Source organism: Vicia villosa, unplaced genomic scaffold (assembly GCF_029867415.1).
Source record: "Vicia villosa cultivar HV-30 ecotype Madison, WI unplaced genomic scaffold, Vvil1.0 ctg.000493F_1_1, whole genome shotgun sequence".
In the NCBI taxonomy this organism is placed as follows: Eukaryota; Viridiplantae; Streptophyta; class Magnoliopsida; order Fabales; family Fabaceae; genus Vicia; species Vicia villosa.
In genome coordinates this window covers 205,278-222,291 of record NW_026705238.1, presented here as the reverse complement: position 1 = coordinate 222,291, position 17,014 = coordinate 205,278, and the positions used below count along the sequence as shown (strand labels likewise).

Here is a 17,014-nt window from a genome sequence, read left to right as displayed (position 1 = left end):
AATTTAAAATTGTTTCCATAATTGTTTAAGCGGGACATTTGACAGATATTATTAAAGATAAAGATAAAGATAAATTATTATAACCCTTAAAAATTGTTCAAAGAAGTATTTTAGAGAACATTTGTAAGATATTGTAAGAATAAAAAAATCATTGCATTAAACAAGGTTTCTAGAAGTAATAAATGTTGTAATGAATATGGTTGTGAAACTTGTTAAAGGAGTTGGGTTTGCCACAAAAGGAGTCGACCAAGATATTCATGGACAACAAATCAACAATAGTTTTAGAAAAGAATCAAGTCTTCCATAATCTAAGTAAACACATTGTCACACACTATCACTTATTAGAGAGATTTTTTCAAACAACAATGTGCAATTAGAGTACTTAAAGAAGTGTATTACCAAGCTACTGATATTTTCTCCAAGCCTCTTAAGCATGAACTCTTAAGCATGAAGAATTTGTCAAATTAAAATATTTACATGGCGTATCAAAAATAAGTTTAATGGAATAATAATTGTTTAAATTGATTTTGTGTTTCTTAAATTTTGGGTCTCTAGAATTTTAAACCCAAATGTGTGTTGTACTAAATCTAACTTCTAGAAGCCTAATCTAGAGAGATCCATAGAGTTCTCTAGAAAATAAATAAAAGTTGGAATTTTTTCTAGAAAGTGATTTATTGCCTTAGAATAAATTTGTGGTGGCGAAATCCTAATAGTTGTTTTAAGAATGCCACTAGTATTAATTGAGGTAATGTATTTTAGTTTATATTAAGCCAAAAACACCCAATAATGCAAGTAGGCTTCCCTTTTTCAAAAAAAATCTATCCTCTTCCAAATAGTTAAACACTTTCTCTACCTATTCAAAACTTCATTCCAATATCTTGTATTCTTAACATGAAAATATTTTTAAATATTAAGATGGATTAATATTTTTATTATTGAGCCAAAAAATACATTAATCCATTAAAATTTATAAACCCATTTAATAAATTTCAATCCCTAGCTTTATATTCAACATGCGTCCTTTCAACTTCAACCATTTTGCAATAGCCATAAGTATCTTTCATTGTTAATACTAACAAAACTTGAATCAATGGAGACAAAGTATATCACGATTTTGATTTAAACACAAGTACGCTTTTGCATAACTTCATTAAATCTATTCCTCCATCTACTTAATATTATTCATATGTGATATTCTTATTTCTACTAAATCTTGTTTTAAATTATGCAGCTTCATTCTAACGGTTTAAGATGAAGTTTGCTTATTCTACGACATCTCTACCATGCGATTTAATTGATTTTTTGTTAGAGATTTTTTTTCTATTTCAACGACGGTAATTTCTTTGGTTAATAAGGTGAGTTTTATCTTATTTTATTTAATTATTTTTGCTGTCATTAGAATTTTGAAGTTTCTTTTATGGAGTTTTGTAGGGGTCAGATATATTGTCATTAAAACTTTTATGGAGTTTGCAATTTTTTATCTTCTTGATTCTTGCACTTAAGCTTGATATGATCCTATTTATGTGGCTGGAATATTGAGTTTATGTTAGATTTGATCACATTAATGTGATTGAATTTTAGGCTAAGTTGGCATTTTTTTAACCCTAGTTAAATCTAATTTCTAGAAGCATATATCTTCATTTTTTTAATTTTCTTTTGGGTTGTGCATTCAAGGGATCTCGGTTAAGACATGTGGTTGGGCCTAATTCAACCCTACAATGTAATTCAACCCTACAATGAAGGGTTGAGTTAGGCTCAACCACATTTGTTAACATGGTATTAGAGTTTGGTTAATTAGGTAATGGAGGTTCATTTATGCGTTCCCATTTCCCCCTCATTATGAAGAAACCTTCATGTTTGATTACAGAATCGTCAACCTCAAAATATTCATCCAGTTCAGCATCATCAATGAAAGAGTCTTCAGTATCATACTGATCATCGGGAATTACAGGTAGATCCTCATCATCACTATCCTTACCCATGTAATGTCGTGCAATCTTCTCTATTACAGTGTTGAACCGGTTTGTTTGGGGAGCATCTTGTTCATTATTCTCAGCTTGTCCAAGAGCCATTCTAGCTTCAAGCGTGGGATTTACTTTAGGAACCTACTCCGGAGCCGCGGAAGTGGATCCCTCATTGGCCTTATTAGCGTCCATGAGAAGCTTCTTCCACGACACAATGGTGGTCTCGCCAGGTCGGAGCTCAACATGGAAGAGTTGACTAGTTGACTGTAACATATTCGAATACACGACGAGGAAGGCAGTTTGGAGGAATCACTAGCGGCGTCCGTGTCGAGATTGGAGTTATCGTCCCCCACGGAAGCGGTTTGCAGCGAGATGGAGTGTTTACGGAGAATTAGAAGGCGAGAAACATGATGAAATGAAATGCTTATCAAATAAGCATGTAAAAGTGGGCAAGATAGATGCAGGAAAGATTGCGCCACCACCCGTGAAGAATACACTTAACTCTTCACAGAATTTGGTTGTACCTAGTGAACATTATGCAGACTTGAAATCTCAAATATCAATTGGAGGTCTCTAGAATTACTTTGTAAAAGGAACCGGCTGATATTAGGCCAATTCTGCCTCTTTGAAAGTATCAAATAATGATGTCTCTTCTGTGGTAGAAGCCAAAGATGCTAATAAGCAGAAGATGTTACTTTAATCTAAGAACAAATTGGGTAAACATAAAGATGCAAGTGGAGTGCATGATACATCTCATCAGAAGCACCAAGAAAAAAAATTTTGTACCTTCTAAATCCCTACTTGGAGGATTCCCAAGTAGTGTTGATGATTTAGAAAATACTGGTAGATCCAAAGAAAAAGATGGCATCAATGAACTGCCAGATCTAAGCTTGTCCGAGGGAAAATCTGTGATGCAAGCACCAAAATCTAAAAACATACTCAAAAAAAGCTGGTTCCGGTGTGAGGCCAGAATCTAGAATTCTTGAGAAAGCTATTCAAGATTTGGAGAAAATGGTTACAGAGTCAAGACCACTAACTACGGAAAACTAGACTCTTATACCATGTTAAGAAATGTGGTTGGGCCTAACTCAATCATATCACATTTCTCTTTCAGGTCTTCATTTTTCAGCAAGATGGGCAAACAAAAATCGTTCAAGGCTAAGAAAAGAGACTTCGAGAAAGAGATCAACCAACTGATAAGAAAACAAGCCAAAGAGGAAAAATATAAAGCCGAGAAAGCTATAAGAGCACAAAACCCCTCGACTCCTGAAGGAGCTGGCACTTCTGCTGGAGTCACTACTCGAGGCAGAACCTCATAGGCAACAATGAGGAAGCTCAAGAATAAGTAAGATTCACCATAAGGTGAGGCTGATGAGGACTGGTTGGCTTATTTGGATGAGTTAATGAAAAAGCCAGAAAGTTTCACAGATAGTTCCTAGATTCCTTTGAGCTCACTTTATAATAGCCTCAAGATCTAAAACATGTATTATCCTCCTCAAAGGATGATAGTACTTTTTATTTTATGCTTGTTTTCCCTTAACTCACTTTGATAAATCCATCATGTTAGTAGAATATGCTTAACAACCAACCAGTTTAAGCCAAAATAGAAGATTTAAAATAGTAAAAAGATAGAACACAGAAAAAACAAACAAATAACTGAACATAATATAAGGAAAATTAATCCAGAGAGACCATCTTGACCTTAAAGAGGTCATTATTAGAGGCTTTAAGGATTTTTGGTAACTCCAGCTTATCACCCCAGGTTTGTGAAGTAACATCAACCATAGTTTTCACTACTCCTTGTTGCATGAAGAGTTTAGAAAGAACTTTTCCATAAGGAATGAACAAGGACTTTCCTTCATAAAAGGATAGGATAATCTTCTTCAGATATTCAACCATAACATAGGAAAGGTTGATCTTTACATCTGAGTTGTTAAAAAGAAACTGAAAAGTCCTTTCATTAATATCTAGAGAGTCTATATTCTTGTTCTTTGGCAGAAGGTTTGAGGCCATAATTTGATATCAAACTAGTGCCAAAGGTTTACTATTAGAAGCTTTAGATAGGTCAAACAAATTATTAAAAATAGTTCTAAAAGGAAAATAGTGTTCCCAAAACATCTTATCAATAACATTGTCATACTCGCAATTTATTGCATTTGCAATAGTAATTGGGGTGATGGTGATAGGGACTCCAAATACTTTGGAAATAATGGCTTTCTGTAGATTTAGATCTTGGACAGATGCATTCACCCAAAATTCTTTGACCAGATTAGGGTAAGTAGGGCCATAGAACATATCAAAGAATCCATCTCATTCCTTTCAAGAAACAACACTTAAAAGATCAAAGCCTTGAGTTATCCTTTCTTCAAAATCAACATGACCTTCAACAATAACAACCAACTGATTTTCCATATCAAAGTTAGTTCAAAAAGGTTATCATGTAATTATTGTCCTAGCATCATTAGTTTTCCTATTGGGATATAGTCATCATTGTGAGCATGATACTTGGATCTTGTCTACCAAATATATATATATATATATATATATATATATATATATATATATATATATATATATAAAATGAGAGGAGTAATTAATGTGAGATATGAGAGCATTGATTGACAACCATTAAATCAAATTGTATGGTGTAGATTTAAAAGCTTCACATAAAATTAATTGCACATGATATAAAGAGGTAGGGTGACAAAGGGTCTCCCCGACGAAGTCCTTTACTTGGGCAGAAACTCCGGGACGGTTGGCCATTGATAAGCACCTGGTAGGAGACCGTGGAAACACACCGCATGATAGTAGACACAAAGGTTTCCGGAAAGCCCATGGCAGAGAGCATAGTTTCCACGAAAACCCATTCTATTCTGTCGAAGGCTTTTGACATATCAAGCTTTATAGCCATGGTGCCACGCTTTCCTTTAGTTTTCTTCTTCAACCAGTGGAAACACTCCATGGCAATGAGTCCATTGTCCGTGATCAAACGTCCATGAACGAAGGCACTTTGTTCCTCATCGATAATCGAGGGCAGCAGAGGTTTTATGCGGTTAGCAAGACATTTAGTAACCAACTTCATAGTGACGTTGCAGAGGCTTATGGGCCTGAAATCCTTGGGAGATCGAGGGGAATTGCACTTTGGGATGAGGTAGATGAAGGTTTTATTTAAGGCCTCAGGGTTGGTGCCTTTGTTGAGGATATCCAGGGCAAGGGATTTAATGTATTTTCCTACGATGTGCCAATACTTCTGGTAGAAAAAGGAGGGTATGCCGTCAGGGCCTGGGGCTTTGAGCGGAGCCATCTGAGATAGAGCAGATTTCACATCCTCAGAAGTAAAACTCAGATTGCACCAATCCTTGAACTCATCTGTAATTTTGTTTTTGACAACTTCGCAGAGATGATCCGCGCCAATCGAGCCAGACGAGGAGAAGATGTCACCAAAATAAGAGAGGAAAATTCTTTCAATGTCTTCCTCCTTTCTCCACCAAAAGCCATTAGGGTCTTGAATCTTTGTGATAGTGTTGGTCTTTTTTCGTTGGGACGCCTTTCCGTGAAAGAATTTCGTGTTTTTGTCACCGTTCTTCAACCAAACGGCCCTGCTGCGCTGCCTCCAAATAATTTCTTCAGCAGCCAAAATATCATCAAGCTGATTGTTCAGAGAACGCAGATTCAAGATATTCTCAGCCGAGGACACACTCAAATCCAAACTTTTGATAGCTTTTTCAATTTTAACAATCTCCTGCCTTAAATTGCTCTTCCTGTATTTTACAAAAAGGCTACTTAGAGAAGACAAGTTCAGGATCTTCCTTGCCACATCCGTGTTGGAAGCCCAAGACCTGCGAATAGCTTCTTCACAGCGATTGTCTTTTGTCCACACTTCTTCAAAACTAAAAACAAAGGCACTCTTCTTTCGCTGTGGGTGCGCTTTAGAATCCAGCTCAATAGAAATTACAGCATGATCTGAGGTTCTTCTAGGCAAGTGTCTGGTTCTCAAAGGGGAGAATTTGTTTAGGGATAAAGCATTTGCCCAGTCTCTATCAATCCGACACTGGATGTTATCATTATCGACTCTGCCATTAGACCACGTGAAAGGGTGGCCCTCGAAGCCAATGTCAATGAGATCACAGTCTGCAATAGCGCTCCTCCCCCAAGATAGCTGGTTCTCGGATCTTGGGATCCCTCCTCATTTGTCGCAGGAACTGGCCATATCATTAAAGTCGCCAAAACATAACCACATACCATCACTAGGTTTTAAGTCCCTCAACATTCTCCAAGTGTCCTTCTTTTTGTGTTCCTCCAGGAATCCGTAGATTCCACTGATGTGAATTTCCTCTACACTTAAATCATCCGTGAAATTTGCAGATCAACGTGTTCTAGTATTCTCTGGAAAGGTAAGAGAAAGAGCTACGACTTTCATGTTGGAGTCAAAGGCAAACTTGGAGTGCATAGTTCCCAGAATTTCGTTGAAGTTTCAGTCATTATAATAATTTGTTTTTGGGTCATTATTTTATGGGTCTGGGTTATGTTTTCAACTCGGTTCGGATTTTTAGTGAAAACCTTGTTTTGTTTTATAAGGGCTGGTAGCCGCTACAGTAGGTTAATTACCTTCTTTTCACGATTAAAATTTTGGCTTGTACGCTTTTGCAATGGAGAACTAATTTCCCAAGAGTCAATTTGCTGTAATCGCGTTTCCAACGCTTGGAGGTTTATACTTTATCAATTTAATTCCTTTCTCTTTCAATGCTATTCTACGAATTGCATTTGCTTAATCTGTTATTACATGGAATTGTCTTGATTAAATTCGTATGATTGCATCCCTAACTTTTATTCGTTGTTAAGTCGCTTTGACGTTAATTCGTGTTTGCTTAATTCACGAGGGTTAATCTGTTTGCTTAATTCAGAATATAGGAGTGTCAATCTAGTTTATGTCTTTTGCACTTGTCAATTGATATAGAAATCGAATAGAGATCAAGCCGCTTACGATATTGGTAAGGTAGAAACGTGTGATAAGTCGGAACCGAAAATAGTAGATTAGCTTAATTTATTAATCACTTATTTTAATCGCTTAATGGCTATATTTTATAATTCGATTCTAAACCAAACCCCCCTAAATCGATTTTGAATGGTTGATTATTACAAGACTCCTTGAGAACGATATTCGAGTCATTGTCGCTATCTACGGTCTTTTAAAAATTACTCGTTTTTTATCCGCGCGCGTTAGCAAATCACTTTATATTCAACGTGCGTCCCTACAATCAGTCATTTTGACTTGGAAAACATGAAAAATGATGTTTCGGTTCGTTAGGTAGAAAAGATGAATAATGATGTTTCTTTCGTTAGATGGAGAAGATGAAGAGTTGGGCTTTCGTTCATTTGTTGGGGAGAAAAAAGTTTAGAGGAGTTAACAAAAGTGAATGAGAGTTAACATTCTGATGTTGAAATATAATATTGTTTGGAATTCATATCTCGGTCAGTTGATTAAACAACTGAGAGAATAGTCGATTTATATTATTATTTAAAAAATAAAATAAAATAAAGGTGACATTTTAGTTTTAAATAAAATACGAAATTATAGGAGATGAAAATCGAAGCTCAAACAGTAAACTACATTTTCCGTCGGTTTAGATTAAAAATAAGGGATAAGATTTAATTTTTAAAAAAATTAAAATAGCGCGTTCCAAGGCATTTAACCTCGGTTTTTAATTGATTGAGCTAAAAGTTTGTCATAAAATATATTATTTATAGTAATATTTATCAAGTTAAGATATTTACATGGAATAGCAAAATCAAATTTAAGGAGGGTGTTGAATATATAAATTGATTTTGGATTTGTTAGATTTTTTGCCTTAAGAATTTTAAGCCCGAATATTTGGTGTAGTAGGTCCAACTTCTAGAAACCTAATCTAGAAGAAAAAGGATAAGCTAATATTTTTGTTGAATAATAGAGAAAATTCTAGAAAGTGATTTACTGCTATTAGATTAAATTTGTGGTGGCAAAATCTTAATGGTTGATTTAAAAATGTCACTAGTATAAATAGAGATGTCCTAGAGCTTAAGTCAAATAAAAAATTATAAACACTCAATACTACCACTAACCTTGCTTTTCTCAAAAAGTTCATATCCTGTCTCAAATACTTAAACAACTTTTCCATCTAACCAAACTTCCTTCCAACATCTTACAGTTGTTTATCCTTTTTTATTAGATTTCATTTTTGTCTAGTTTTCTGCATTTTTTTAACCAAAACATTTTTCTGCAACCTGAAGCACAATCAAAAGAAGAAAATAAAATAACATAATTTATTTCATAAAAATTATATAAAAATAAAATAAAATCATACACGTTATTGTTAAGAAACTACAAAAGCCCCTCCTTCACTACTACTTTTTGCAACAGCTGTTGGAACCTTTCACTATTAATACCAACTCAACTTAAATCAATGGAGCAAAATGCTATGATGAGTTTGATTTAAATACAGGTATGCATTTGCACTACTTCTATAGATCTGATTCCTCCATCTATTTAATTTCATTCATATGTGATCTTCTAATTTTTACTAAATATTATTCTAAATTATGCAGCTTCATTCTAACCGTTGAAGATGAAGTTTGTTCATTCAGCGGCATCTCCATCATGCAATTTGATTGGTCTTTCGTCTGAGATATTTTTTCCCGTTTCAACGACCGTAATTTCTTTGGTTAAATGTTAGTAATTGTTTTCTGTCATTGGAATTTGGAATTTTGAAGTTTCTGTTATGGAGTTTTGATGAGGTCAAATGTTTGTCATTAGAAATTTTTATTTTTCTTCTCTATTTGCTAGGTATTTGCTGGATTCTTGCACATATACTTGATTTGATCCCATTTAAGTAGCTAGATTATTGCACTTACGTTAGATTTGATCGTATTAAAGTGGTTGGATTTTAGGTTCAATTTGTGTATTTATTCAGCCCTAGCAAAAACTAATTTCTAGTTGCATATATCTACATTTTTTAATTTCATATGTTTTATTAACGTTCATAAACTTGAATCAACAGGCATATGCATTCGAACAAAACCTACAAATAGTGCTCAAGAAGCAATGCAACCTTTGACATCATAATTTTTATTTACTTTGATTTCTTCATGGTAAGTGAACCTCAGGTATAGACAATTTCTTTCTTCTTTTCTAAATCTGAGATAAATTGTTATTATATCTATCACTAAAATGTTTTTGTTATTGTATTTTATTTAGTTTGTGATGGATATTAATAGGTGCATTGGGATACAGAGCAAAATAGTGGGCAATGGCATGTTATCAAACTTTAGTGATCATAATTCACAAATGTTTCTTGAAGCAGGAGTTAATGGCAACACTCAGAAACCTTTGACTATTTTGAGTTTAAATATTAAATAAATTATGAAATGTATGGGATGAAAATTAAAGTAGTTTATCTACAATATTTTGAAAAATAATATCTACAGAGAACAGTGTGATGAAAGGACGCAAACTCATCGTCAGTGAATAAAAGGGCTAATGTTACTGAAATGACGGAATCTAGTCTCTCGTCAATTCTTTAACCATTACCAAAAACTGTGACTGGACCTGCATCATCGCCGCAGCAAGACATAATACTTTCTAATCCTCCTCAAAGTCACATTATCGCAATACTAATGGATGATATTGGATTCACCTGAGCCTCCCTAAGGCTAAATTTCTATCTCCTAGTTATATGTTCACATGTACTGACTTCACGTGTACTAAGGAATGATTTATACAAAATAATTTTCTTAAATATGTAAGGAATGATTGTTTCAAGTAACTTGCTTAAATGTGTACTAAGGTTATTTATATTACAAAATTTAAATGGCTGCTTTTTTACTCTATGTATTTCTTTCATTGCAAAGATAATAAATTAAGATAAATAATCACACACCAAAACAAGAATGTATACATTACATAATGATAATTATTAATTTCACAAAAACCTAATTCCCAATTTCATACAAAAATTCTTCCAAAGCTATAACTAAACTAGAACCCACTTCATGAGAAGAAGATGATGATGAATTGATATGATTTTGGCTTTTTGATCCAAGCTTTTTCCTCTTTTCCTCTTCTTTTCTCTACTCTTTCTCTTTTCTTCTCTTGTTTCTTTCTTTCTCTTCTTTCCTTTTCTTATTTCCTTCTCTTATTTCCTTACTAACAAAATAACATAGGAATCGTAAGAGAGAGTGAAGAGAAATATCTTAAAAGATATTTTCGTTCCCTAATTACATTGTACCATTTAAAAATGTTACTAATCTATCCTTTCTTTTATCAATTAATAAAAATCTATCGAATTGATTAAGAATTAAGTTCATCTAAGTTCATTAATTATTCTACTTGTCCAAACTAACAAGTTATAGAGTTAACAAAAGTGAATAGCAGTTAGCATTCTGATGTTGAGATATAATATTGTTTGGAGTTTATATCTCGATCAGTTGATTAAACAACAAACACCAAAGTTTCCATCCACTTCATCCACTTCTCCCCAAAACCCATCCTTTTTAGCATATATTTCAAAAAGCTCCAACTTACTTTATCATAAGCTTTCTCGAAATCCACTTTAAAAAGAATACACCTTTTGCCCTCTTTTCTAGCATAATCCACCACTTCATTAGCTACTAAAACACCATCAAGAAGTTGCCTACCGGGAACAAAAGCACTTTGACAAGAGGAAATGATGGAATTAAGCACTATTTTTAACCTCCCCGCCAAAAGCTTCGCCACCACCTTATACGTGCAACTCACCAAGCAAATAGGCCTATACTCGTCCAAGCCGATCGGGTTCGATGACTTATGTCGGTGTTAGTTAACGGGAGCCCCACGAAGGATCTTGATGTTTCAAGAGGTTTGAGACAAAGAGACCCCCTTTCTCATTTTCTTTTTGTCATAGTAGCGGAAGACTTACGGGTTTGATTAGACATTTCATTGAAGTGGGAGAGTTTCAAAGATTCGTTATTAAGGAGTCTTGTCCGAAGGATGTGCTTCAATTTGCGGATGATACTTTAATTGTGAGAGAAGGAAATTGGAAACATGTGTGGGCCATAAAAGCGGCACTTAGGGCTTTTGAGATTGTTCCGGGGCTAGGGATTAATTATCATAAAAGTAAGTTGATTGGCATTAATACTAATGGTAGTTTTATGGAAGCGGCGTCTTATTTTCTTTCTTGTAAGGTGGAGGAGAGCGATTTTTATTTTCTTGGAATTCCCATTGGTTTTAATCCGAGAAAGGAGGACACTTGGAAGCCACTTGTGTTAAAGATGAAACACCGGTTAGAAGGATTGACGAACCGTTTCTTGAATTTTGGAGGTAGAATTACCCTTTTAAAGTCCGTTCTTAGTTCTTTAGCAATTTTTACCATGTCTTTTTATAAAGTGCCAAATAAAGTGGTGAGACGGTTGAATTCCATTAAAAGCAAATTTTTGTGGGGTGGAGTGGAGGAAAAGAGGAGTATTCATTGGGTGAGGTGGGAGGATGTTACTTTACCGGTTGACAAGGGAGGTTTGGGAGTCAAAAATATTTCCTTGTTTAATTTGGCTCTCCTTAACAAGTGGAGATGGCGCATTCTTCAAGGGAAAGATTCTTTGTGGCTCGAGGTTTTGAAGGCGCGTTACGGTGATTTATCTTCTATTGTGTTTTGCGGCGACAAGGATGCTAAAGTATCTCCCTCTTGTTCTTTTTGGCGGAAAGATTTATTAAAGGTTAGTTTGTCTTTTGCTTTGGATTCTATTGTTGAAAGGTCTAATTTTGTTATACATAACGGATTATTAATACTCCTTTTTGGGAATCTAAGTGGCTTGTTGACATTCCTTTGAGAGAAGCCTTTCCGGTATTATTTGAGTTGTCTTTTTTAAAAAAGTCCCCGTTGCGGCGATGGGGGGTTGGTTGGATGGTGTTTGGAAATGGAGTATTTTTGGTATTTTCGAGTTTATTTTAGGTGTGCCGAGATTTCGGAAGAGATGGAGAGTTTGAATCGTAGGGTGGAAGTGTTTAATGGGTGGAAAGAGGGCAAAGATTCGGTGATGTGGAGTGGTTGTTTGAAGAAGGTTTTTTCGGTGGCATCGTGCTACGAGTTCTATGATTCGTTTCGGGTTCCTTTTGGCCCTCCTAATGTTCATGACGGTGTGTTTAGTTTGATTTGGAAGTTGGAGGTTTCGTTTAAGATAAAAGTTTTTGGTTGGAGATTTTTTCGCAAGAGACTTCCTACAAAGGACTTGTTGGTGATTAGAGGTATTATTTTCGCTCTAGAGGAGTTTGTGTACATTTTATGGTAATTATACGGAAAATATGGATCATCTCTTTTTTAGTTGTGGGGGTGGTGAAGAAGATTTGGAGTGAAATAGCGTTTTGGGTTGGTAAAGGAAATAACTTTTTTGAGGAGTGTTTTTCGCATTTTATGGAGTGGCACTCATTTTTTGGTGTGAATATGGTGAAAGATAGGAAGTTGGGTGTTGTGTGGCTTGCTACTACTTGGGCCATTTGGTTGGTGAGGAACAGTGTGTGTTTCCGGAAGGATTCTTGGAACGTTAACAATACCGTTTGGAACATTAAACTTTTGGTGTGGAAGTGATCTTTTGTGGGAATATTACCCGTCCCAATTATACGTTTTACGAGTTTTGTAAAGGAACCGATTTTTTTCCTCTCGTAATTGTAATTGGTATGTAATTTTCTTGTCGGCTTTCTCGCCTTCCTTTGTACTTGGGTTGGAGAACCCTTAGTTCTCCATTTTTAGTATTCCTTGCTTTCTAAAAAAAAAGTTGATTAAACAACAGAGAGAATGGACGATTTATATTTTAATTTAAAAAATTAAATAAAATAAGGGTGCCATTTTGGTTCTAAATAAAATACGAAATTACAGGAGTTAAAAATGGAAGCTCAAACCGTAAACTACAACTTCCGTTAGTTTAGATTAAAACTAAGGGATAAGATTTAATTTTTAAAAAATTAAAATGACGCGTTCCAAGGCATTTGACCTCGGTTTTTAATTAATTGAGCTGAAAGTTTGTTATAAAATATATTATTTGTAATAAAATTTATCAAGTTAAGATATTTACTTGGAATAGCAAAATCAAGTTTAAGGAGGGTGTAAACTGATTTTGGATTTGTTAGTTTTTTAGCCATTGGAATTTTAAGCCCAAATATTTGGTGTAGGTCCAACTTCTAGAAGGCTAATCTAGAAGAAAAGGATGAATTAATATTTTTGTTGAATAATAGAGAAATTCTAGAAAGTGATTTATTGCCATTAGATTAAGTTTGAGGTGGCAAAATCCTAGTCGTTGATTAAAGAATGTCACTAGTATAAATAGAGATGACGTCCTGAAGCTTAAATCAAATAAAAATTTTTAAACACTCAAAAATACAGCTAACCATCCTTTTCTCAAAAATTTACTATCCTGTCTCAAATACTTAAACAACTTTTCCATCTAACCAAACTTCCTTCCAACATCTTACAGCATTTTATCCTTTTTTTATTTGATTTCATTTTTGTTTAGTTTTCTGCACTTTTTTAACCAAAACATTTCTCTGCAACCTGAAGCACAATCAAAAGAAGAAAATAAAATAACATAATTTATTTCATAAAACTTATATTAAAAAAATCATCCACGCTATTGTTAAGAAACTACAAAAGCCCCTCCTTCACTACTACTTTTTGCAATAGCTGTTGGAACCTTTCACTTTTAATACCAACTCAACTTGAATCAAAGGAAACAAATGTTATCATGACTTTGATTTAAATACAGGTACGCATTTGCACTACTTCTTTAGATCTGATTCCTCCAACTAGTTAATTTCATTCATATAAGATCTTCTAATATCTACTAAATATTGTTCTAAATTATGCAGCTCCATTCTAACGGTTGAAGATGAAGTTTGTTCATTCATGGACATCTCTACCATGCAATCTGATTGGTCTTTCGGCAGAGAATTTTTTTTCGTTTCAACGACCGTAATTTCCTTGGTTAAATGTTAGTAATTGTTTTCTGTCATTGGAATTTTGAAGTTTCTGTTATGGAGTTTTTATGAGGTCAAATGTTTGTCATTAGAAATTTTTATTTTTCTTCTCTATTTGCTAGGTATTTGCTGGATTCTTGCACTAATACTTGACTTGATCCTAGCAAAAACTAATTTCTAGTTGCATATATTTACATTTTTTTATTTCTTATGTTTTATTAACGTTCATATACTTGAATCAACAGGCATATGCATTCGAGCAGAACCTACAAATAGTGCTCAAGAAGCAATGCAACTTTTGACATCATAATTTTTATTTACTTTGATTTGTTCATTGTAAGTGAACCTCAGGTATAGACAATTTCTTTCTTCTTTTCTAAATCTGAGATTAATTGTTATTATATCTATAACTAAAATGTTTTTGTTATTGTATTTTATTTAGTTTGTGATGGATATGCGTGCATTGGGATACAGAGCAAAATAGTGGGCATGTTATCAAACTTTAGTGATCATAATTCAGAAATGTTTCTTGAAGCAGGAGTTAATGGCAACACTCAGAAACCTTTGACTCGAAGAATTTTTGAACACATCATTGAAATTCTTCACTTCATATGAATATGATGTTCGTATTGTTATGATGTGCTATGCTCAAAATTTGTAGGAGAGAGAGAGACATTGACTATTTTAAGTTTAAATATTAAATAAATTATGAAATGTATGGGATTAAAAATAAAAGTAGTTTATCTACAATATTTTTTAAAATAATAACTACAGAGAACAGTTTGATGAAGGAAGCAAACTCATCATCAATGAATGAAAGGACTAATGCAACTGAAAAGATGGAATCTAATCTCTCGTCAATTCCTGAACCATTACCACAAACTATGATTGGACTTGCATCATCGCCGCAGCAAGACATAATACTTTCTAATCCTCCTCAAAGTCACATTATCACAATACTAATGGATGATATTGGATTCACCTGAGCCTCCTTAAGGCTAAATTTCTATCTCCTAGCTATATGTTCTCATGTACTGACTTCACTCGTATTAAAGAATGATTTATACAAAATAATTTTCTTAAATATGTAAGGAATGATTGTTACAAGTAACTTGCTTAAATGTGTAGTAAGGTTATTTATTTTACAAAATTTAAATGGCTGCTTTTTTTACTCTATGTATTTCTTTCATTGCAAAGATAATAAATTAAGATAAATAATCACACACCAAAACAAGAATGTATACATTACATAATGATAATTATTAATTTCACAAAAACCTAATTCCCAATTGCATACAAAAATTCTTCCAAAGCTATAACTAAACTAGAACCCACTTCATGAGAAGAAGATGATGATGAATTGATATGATTTTGGCTTTTTGATCCAAGCTTTTTCTTCTTTCCAAACTTTTCCTCTTTTCCTCTTCTTTTCTCAACTCTTTCTCTTTTCTTCTCTTGTTTTTTTCTTTATCTACTTTCCTTTTCTTATTTCTTCTCTTATTTTCTTACTAGCAAAATAACATAGGAATGGTAAGAGAGAGTGAAGAGAAATATCTTAAAAGATATTTTTGTTCCCTAATAACATTGTACCATTTAACAATGTTACTAATCTATCATTTCTTTTATCAATTAATAAAAATCTATCGAATTGATTAAGAATTAAGTTCATCTAAGTTCATTAATTATTCTATTTGTCCAAACTAAAAAGTTATAGAGTATATATAAAATGTAGCACTTAAAAGGATATGGAATATTACAAATAAAAATAATAATTAGAACTTATTGAAAATGATAACCATAATTAGAGCAAGAAATTGACAATCCAAATAGAGGGAGAATATAGCATGACTGTGAGAGTTGCGTTTGTAGAGATTCTTGCATTCTAAGAGAAAATTGGTTTTCTGTCGTTTGAATGGATAGTCACCTTCTGAGAGAGGAAATTGATTTTCTCTCGTTCTTAGGGATTATTAGGCTCATGAGGTTAGAAAATTGAACTTGAAAACACGATGGGTAATATTGGTTTTCTAAAATCTACTAATATTATTAGATAGCAATTGAATTGTGAATGAAAGGGATTTTGAAGTTGATGTATGAGTGACAGGAAAATTAAAATTGGTTTGTAAGTGGGGATGGGATATGAGAGGAAAGGTGAAATTCACTTTGAGTGAAGTAAGGGAGAAATTAAAAAAATTATATTAATCATATTTCTAATTCAATTAATATATCAACAAAATTATATTATTAAACTTTGATTTTCTATCCTTTAAATTTATTTTAATTTTATGTCCATAATTACCTTATTTATAGGTACCTTTGTTCTGTCATACTATATTTATATTTGTTTTTGAATTGTTTAATATAGTATACGAAAATTAACTATTATTATTTATATCTATATATTTTATATGAGTGAAGTAAGGGAGAAATTAAAAAATTTATATTAATCATATTTCTAATTCAATTAATATATCAACAAAATTATATTATTAAACTTTGACTTTCAATCCTTTAAATTTATTTTAATTTTATGTGGATCATTACCTTATTTATAGGTACCTTGTTCTATCATACTATATTTATATTTGTTTTTGATTTGTTTAATACAATATAAGAAAATTAACTATTATTATTATTTATATCTATATATTTTATATGAGTGAAGTAAGGGAGAAATTAGTAATCATATTTCTAACTCAATTAACATATCAACAAAATTATATTATTAAACTTTGATTTTCTATCCTTTAAATTTATTTTAATTTTATGTCGATCATTACCTTATTTATAGGTACCTTTGTTCTATCATACTATATTTATATTTGTTTTTGAATTGTTCAATATAATATACGAAAATTAACTAGTAAGGGAAAAATTAAAAAATTTATATTAATCATATTTCTAATTCAATTAATATATCAACAAAATTATATGATTAAACTTTGATTTTCTATCCTTTAAATTTATTTTAATTTTATGTCGATGATTACCTTATTTATAGGTACCTTTGTTCAGTCATACTATATTTATATTTGTTTTTGAATTGTTTAATATAATATACGTAAATTAACTATTATTA

At 32.8% G+C, this 17,014-nt stretch overlaps 2 long non-coding RNA genes across 2 annotated transcripts; both read left to right on the top strand.

Moving 5' to 3' along the window:
* Positions 1-9,060: 9,060 nt before the first annotated feature.
* On the top strand, positions 9,061-9,763 carry LOC131628946 (uncharacterized). The gene is made up of 2 exons (XR_009291920.1): positions 9,061-9,104; positions 9,196-9,763. It is a non-coding gene; the product is annotated as an uncharacterized LOC131628946 (long non-coding RNA).
* Positions 9,764-13,823: 4,060 nt separating this feature from the next.
* On the top strand, positions 13,824-14,946 carry LOC131628945 (uncharacterized). The gene is made up of 3 exons (XR_009291919.1): positions 13,824-13,952; positions 14,184-14,289; positions 14,381-14,946. It is a non-coding gene; the product is annotated as an uncharacterized LOC131628945 (long non-coding RNA).
* The last annotated feature ends 2,068 nt before the right edge of the window (positions 14,947-17,014 follow it).